Genomic DNA, 6,806 nt, shown 5'->3' with positions numbered 1-6,806 from the left:
TATATTTAGTATCTAACAAGTATAGCCTGTGTCTTATATTTTAAAAGTCACCTCTAAGAGCTGGTAACAATTTATCATCAAAGCAAATATGTTAACTAATCAGTAAAGTATATTCTGAAGTGGTCAGTCTGATTATATCATTGGATCTAAGTCCACTCTTTAAGACCTCCATTTTTGACAAATGTTATGTTCTATGTGAAAACAGTCTATCATATTTCAGGATTTTAAAAATTGGTGAATAAAAAGCAGATTGTGAGGGCTGGTCTTTCTGGGCTCTGCCGGATATTTGTTTGGTGTTTTTTTTTTTTTTTTTGGACTATCATAAGTTGCATGAAATGGCTATATTACTTCCTTTTTGTGTACAGTGTTAAAAATGAACAAGCTGGACAACTGAGCTTCACTTTTCTTGAAATGCTGAATGAAGACTCCTTATTTAGAAGTGCATATCTACAAGAAAAATGATCACACAACCCACAGTGCCGTAACATAATATTTTATTTTCGAAATTACTGTTAAAAATGAATCAGCATAAAGTCTCCACATTTTCTCTTTTGGAAAGGACTGTCCATTTTTTCTGAGGTGTGCTTTCTATTTTGAGGAGAGGAAAACCTTTCTCTTATGAAATTATTTAGAACCCCTAAAATTTACAAAGAACTGTTCTAGGTCTCAATGAGTTAGCTGTGAACAAAACACAGAAAGTTTCTAGACACGTAGTATCATAGTAACATAGAGGTCAAATGAATATGTAATACCATGCCAATAGTAATACGTGCTATGAGCTGAAGCTGTCTTGTCTACATTACAAACACATGAGAGCTTTAAAAAAATATACTAAATCTTTGATCTCATCTGGAGAATTCTATTTCCGTTGAATCAAGCATCTGGATTTTTAAGCATCTTAGGTAAGTATAATATGCAGCTAAATTTGGGAACCACTAAGTGAGAGTGACAATGGATGCTATTTTACATAGGTGATAAGAATGGCTTTTCATTAGATAGCATGAGGAAAGACCTGAATGAAGACAGTGAGCCAAGAGCATATTTGAAGTGCCTTCCAGGTAGATGGTCCACACAGGGCAAGTCCTAAGATGAGTGGATGCCTAGGTTGCCATGGACACAGAAAAGCATTAAGGTTAGGTGGAAGGAATAAGGGCAAAAGCAAAACAGCATTAGGTTGAAGAGGTACACAAAAGATGGCTGAGAGCCCTGTAAGACATAGAAGGAATGATGAGAAGCCACAGAATTTTGACCAGGGAGGTGAAATAATCTAATCTATATTTTTTAAAGGATTTCTCTGGAATGGAATGTAGATCAAATATCTGGTGCAAGAGTAGAAGTAGGGGAGCAGTTGGAAACTACTAAAGTCAATTAAGCTAGAAAGAATGGTGGTTTAGACTCAGATTCTATCAGCTGACCAAAGTGATGGGAAGAGGTTGGATCAGAGATAATTGGAGAGAGTATAGCCAAAGGAATTTGCTCTTAAATTGAATGATGGCTGTAAGAGAAATAAAGAAGTCAGGGATGATGCCCAAAGCTTTTGCTTGAGCAAACAGTTTTGGGTGAATGGTGGTGCCAATTACTAACTTGAATGACACCAGGGGAGCAAATATATCTTGGCAGGATGGGATCAAGAGTGTTGTTTGTGGGGCATGTTAATGTTTGAGGTGAAATGATGTTGGAATAATAAATGGAAAGATTGAATATTAAAATATCCTCAATTGACAGTTTATAATGTTGGCCCCTTAATTTAATATCAATTTAAAAAATTCATTTGGTGCTGGAGATGGAACCCAGGGCTTCAGGCATGCTGAGCCCTCAGTATACCACTGAGCTACGACCTCAGACAATTTAAAAACTTTAGCATTCTGTAAACATTTTAAAGCAGTGACTTCATAGTGAAGAGCATGATTAGGAAATGTATTAATGCTTATAAACATCTCCTGGTAATACATGTCTATAAATTGGAGCCTTTTAACAGTTGTAAGAAATCTTACTCCAACTAGGCTATTGAAGTCAAGTGTTCTTAGTATTTCCATAAAGTAACTACATTACAGCAGAATTTAAACATTAATCCAATAATAGGTTGAGGGATTTACACATCACAGTGGCTGGACCAAATCCTTTCAGCTTAACGTCATATTACCTATAAAGATATCTATGATATTATGAGGCCATCTGTATTCACAAACAACGTCTCAGATGATGAACATCAAGTATTTATATAAACCAGATAAAAATTTTTCTTTCAGCACCATTTGTGATGTCAGAATATAAAGTGATATACCCAGAGATGTTAATACTTAATAGAGGCATATTGCATGTCAGATTATTTTCCTATTACTTGACCAAAGGAACAAATAATTCCTGATGATGTCAACAGCCATATTATGAATTTTAATGTTTACAAGCAGATTTCCCTGGTGGCACAGAATAGATGCAACGACATCGAATTCAGAGTGTGTATTGCAACATCTTTCAAATGGGAGTGAAGACTTCTTTCATATGTCTCTGGCAATAGGAGCAAAAAATGAGTTACATTTTCTTTTTCACAGGGAAAAAAATAGAGAAGAAGAAAAAAAAACCATTAAAATTTCCAAGAATCTGGACAACTTTCAGTGAAATTGATTCCTTAGTATCCAGTGGTTTTTATTATCACTAGTTATATATAAGTTTCTACATTGAAAAATGTACCTGGCAAAATTGATGCAACAGCAATAAAACTGTCCCTATGGGGAAGGGATCACATTTTGCAATTTCATTTATTGATAATTTGAAAGTAAATTTTAGCCAAATGCCACATGGACACCAGTGAGATTAAAAGCCTATGCATGTTGAACCTATCTGAGTCACTACTTTCAGTAATTTCAAGAGTCTCTTCATTAAATATAAAAAGACATGTAACTAGCCAAGCATCTGTGAAGTCCCTGTGATGTTTTTTAGGTTCATGGTTTTGTTTATTTTTTCAATGATTTCTTTAAAGATTGTGTAATGTGTTTCCAAAACATAACTAATGTATTTATTGAGGAACTTTGGAAAAACACAAAAAGATTGCACCATAAAGGCCTATGAAAACCAAGAGCGCTCCTCATGGATCAATAAAACAGCAGTCAATGGTGATAGGGGCAACAATTCTAGGGGATTCCAGTTCTCTTTCTGCCTCAGCTAACAGTTCTCTGCTTTTCTTTCTTTTTTTTTTTTCTTTTCTAATCTTTTTTCCAAATTATGAGATAGGCTTAAAAACAAGGTATTTCTGAGTGAAACTAATGACAAAATCCTGCTAACACAAATAAAAATTGGTCTTAATAGCTGGGTGTGGTGGTGCATTCCTGTAATCCCAGCGGCTCAGGAGGCTGAGACAGGAAGATCACCAAAGCCAGCCTCAACATAAGTGAGGTGCTAAGCAACTCAGTGAGATTCTGTCTCTAAGTAAAATACAAAATAGGGCTGGGGATGTGGCTTGGTGGTCAAATGCCTCTGAGTTTAATCCCTGGTACCCTCTCACACAAAAAAATTGGTCTTAGTGCAGTTACATGAATTAAACACATACAAATGTGATAACAACAGCTAATGTGTTTAGCATTTACTTTGCACTCTATTTTTCTAGATGTACTATTTAATCCTAAATACTGCACTGTGATGTGGTGATTACTATTAGCACCATTTTACAGATGAAGAAGTGGGGCTTGGGAATTAAGTAATTTGTCCTAATCTATCCAGCTCCTGAGTGGAGCAGCTGGAAACCCTGTGCTGGTTCTCCAAGCAGTCATGTCTATAGAACCTCCCTTAAAGCACCCAGCATGGTCCCCAGGTTTTGGAGTTCATGATTAAGCCTAGATAAGGTGTGTAACACCTCCTCTTCACCACTTTTGGAAAAGGCTCAACACATTGCTAGGCCCTTGGGTAGAGTTATTAACATATGCCCTTAATAAACAGTACCCTAGAGGCTTGAGAGCTAAAGATAATTTAAGAGCTAGAGTGATTCACCAAATGACATTGTGACTCACCAGATAAAATCTGGTTAATGGGAAATCAGAAAGAAAAAAAAATTCATTAAATAAAAACTAGGCTTCCTTGACCTGAAAGTCAAGTTGAAAAAGGGTTAAACTTTTGGTATATAAAAATCTAGATTTGAAAGACATCTCCAGAAACAAATGACAGATCAATCCTGATTTCTTTTGTTTTCAGTAATTTCTTGAACATGAGTCTTTGTTTTAACATTTTTACATACTGTTTATTGCCATAATAAATAAACACGGCAGGTTTTCAGGCCTTAAACTTTTCCGGTAGCATTTCTAGCTAAAAACTTCTGCAAGGTCGGGCAACAGTTTGGAATCACAAAAACTTTGTTCTTTTTCAAACTATTCCACTCAAAAGCCATTCCTATTTACTCTTTGCCAAACATTTGGGCCCTCTAAACCCTGCTGTCTCCCAGAACACCTTTACAGTCAAATATACCTTGTCACCTCTCTCAATTAATCTCAATTCTCTACACCTGAGCAGGGGACAGACCCAAGGATGGAAATGCACTTAGGCAGCATTTTTCCCTTTGGACTGCCAGCCTGAGGCAGGCCTGGGTAGGTGGTGATTCAAGTTGAAACTAACTTTGGCTCTGTCCAAGCTTTTGGTTTGATCTGTAGGAAAATGCCTTTGAAATGTGTGCCAGGGAAATGCAATTTTAAAAGTAATAATAATAATATGCAGGGAATTGTTAAATAAGAGTAAGATTTCTTTGTGGTCCCTTGGATGGCATGTTTCAAACGCTGAATTACAAGAGGAAAAACTATAAAGTGGAGGAACACGACAACCAAGATTTGCATACAAAACACACCCTTATTAAGGCAATTGGAATGTAAGTACTTCCTTTAAAGGACTTTGAAGCAGCCAAACTCTTTGGTTTTTCAAGAAGTAAATCCATTTGTTGCTGCTGCTGTTGTTTCCTCCTAGGTCATGGAAATTTTGGGAAAATGATGAATCACAGGACCAAGAAGAATCTTCTTGTGTATTTCATCGCCTAGAATGAGATGATATGACTACATGATGTCCTTAAAAAAATGATCTACAAGGGGACTGGGTGGGTGTACCTCTGTGATAGAACATTTGCTTAGCATGTGTCAGACCTTAGGTTCAATCCCTGAAAAAAAGAATCTAATAAAGGAGATCCTTTGTCTTTCAAGACTGAATTATATATATTTAGGTAAATTCTTATATGGGATCATATAGCCCCCCACCATCTGACATCCATGTCTTGTTATTTCTCCTTTCCACTTTGTATGGCCTATTTTTATCTATGGAATGAAGTGGATAATCTTAAAAATTATTCAACACACTATCACAGTTTTTTAAAACATGAGTTATTAAAATGATCACTTTGGTCCTCCATTTATTAATATAATATAGGCATATTTGTAGCATGCTGACATATACCCCTGTTTTTATTTCTCTGTTTAATTATTTTATCATTAATATTCTAGAGTATGTCTAATGCCTATAGGTAGTGAAAATATGCTTAATGACAACCTGCTTGAATCAAACTGAAATGTCATAATGAACATCTAAAAAAATAGCATTAATAAATAAAAGCAATACTTTAGGTAGAATCTGGGTTGGTGGGTGTATGGACGTTCTCCGTAAAATTCTTCCAACTCTCCTTTATTTCCTGTCTAGGGGGGAAAACAACAACAACAACAACAACTCAGATTTTATTTGCCTGATAGGAACTCTCAAACTTTCCCATTAAAATACCAAAGAAAAATCAGAAAGATAAAACTAGAAATAGTAGAAAATAAGGGAGGGAAGAGAAAAGATGGCAAAAATTGAGCACAAATCTCACAATTCCCACTATCATATCACTGCAGGGGACGGGGGGGGGGGGGGGGGGGGGGGCCGGGGTGTAGAGCACATTGTATGCTCTGAATTCTAAACTGGAGCAGCCGGGAGAACAGCAATAAAGAAAAAAGGCTTTGACTCACCTCCACTGCCTTTCTGGAACAGGGCGTTCTCATGGGCTCAACATGAACACATTCGTTTCTGCGCAGACTCTGCTTTAAACTGGTCAGGTGCCTGCTCCACCTACCCATTCCTAGCCCTGCCACAACTGGTTTTTTCCTAAAATCCTAGCCATGGTGTAAGTAGTGGTATGCCACCAGAATAGCTTTCTTCTGCCAGGCCCTTCCAACATGATGTTCTGCTTTACTCTAGCCCAGAACAATGGAGTCAGATGACCATGGACTATATCTCCAGCAACTGTGAGCCCAAAATGAACTTTTCCTCCTCTCAATTGTTCTTATCAGGTATTTTGGTCACAGAGATAAAAAGCTGACTAACACAGAGATAATAAAACAGAGGGACATTCTTTCGGTTTAGAAAGCCAAAGATATCTTGCATAAAGTCTCTCAGACAATAGTAAAAAGAAGGGGGAAGATTTCTATTGGGAAAACCAGCATAACTTTGATATTAAAACCTGACAAGGACATACAGAAAATATCACAAACAAACCAAAATAAGTATTACATATGAAGAACAATCCCTCACTACAGGGGCTCTTATGAAAAATGCCAATTTAACATCAGGAAATCAATATATGTGATTTATTGACAAAGAATATAAATCCTATAATAATTGCAAATTTGGAATATATTCAGAAAAAAGTATTTGATAAAATTCATTGCCACTTACAAATTAAAAACTCTCAGTAATTGTGGAATAGAAGAAAAATATTTGTAGCCTATCCAAAAAAAAAAAATTCAGAATCTTCATATTGATGGTGAATCATTGTTTTCCTTGAATTCAAGGAAAGACAGAATATT

The 6,806-nt window shown here is 36.2% G+C and overlaps 1 long non-coding RNA gene across 1 annotated transcript; it reads right to left on the bottom strand.

The window, feature by feature from the left end:
• Positions 1-477: 477 nt before the first annotated feature.
• On the bottom strand, positions 478-6,088 carry LOC144367391 (uncharacterized). Its single transcript, XR_013426733.1, has 2 exons — positions 5,970-6,088; positions 478-5,011 (listed from the first exon to the last, which is right to left on the bottom strand). It is a non-coding gene; the product is annotated as an uncharacterized LOC144367391 (long non-coding RNA).
• Between the last annotated feature and the right edge of the window lie 718 nt (positions 6,089-6,806).

Source organism: Ictidomys tridecemlineatus, chromosome 10, assembly GCF_052094955.1.
Source record: "Ictidomys tridecemlineatus isolate mIctTri1 chromosome 10, mIctTri1.hap1, whole genome shotgun sequence".
NCBI classification, from domain to species: domain Eukaryota; kingdom Metazoa; phylum Chordata; class Mammalia; order Rodentia; family Sciuridae; genus Ictidomys; species Ictidomys tridecemlineatus.
The sequence above is the reverse complement of the archived record's forward strand: the minus strand, read 5'-3'. Positions and strand labels throughout refer to the sequence as shown.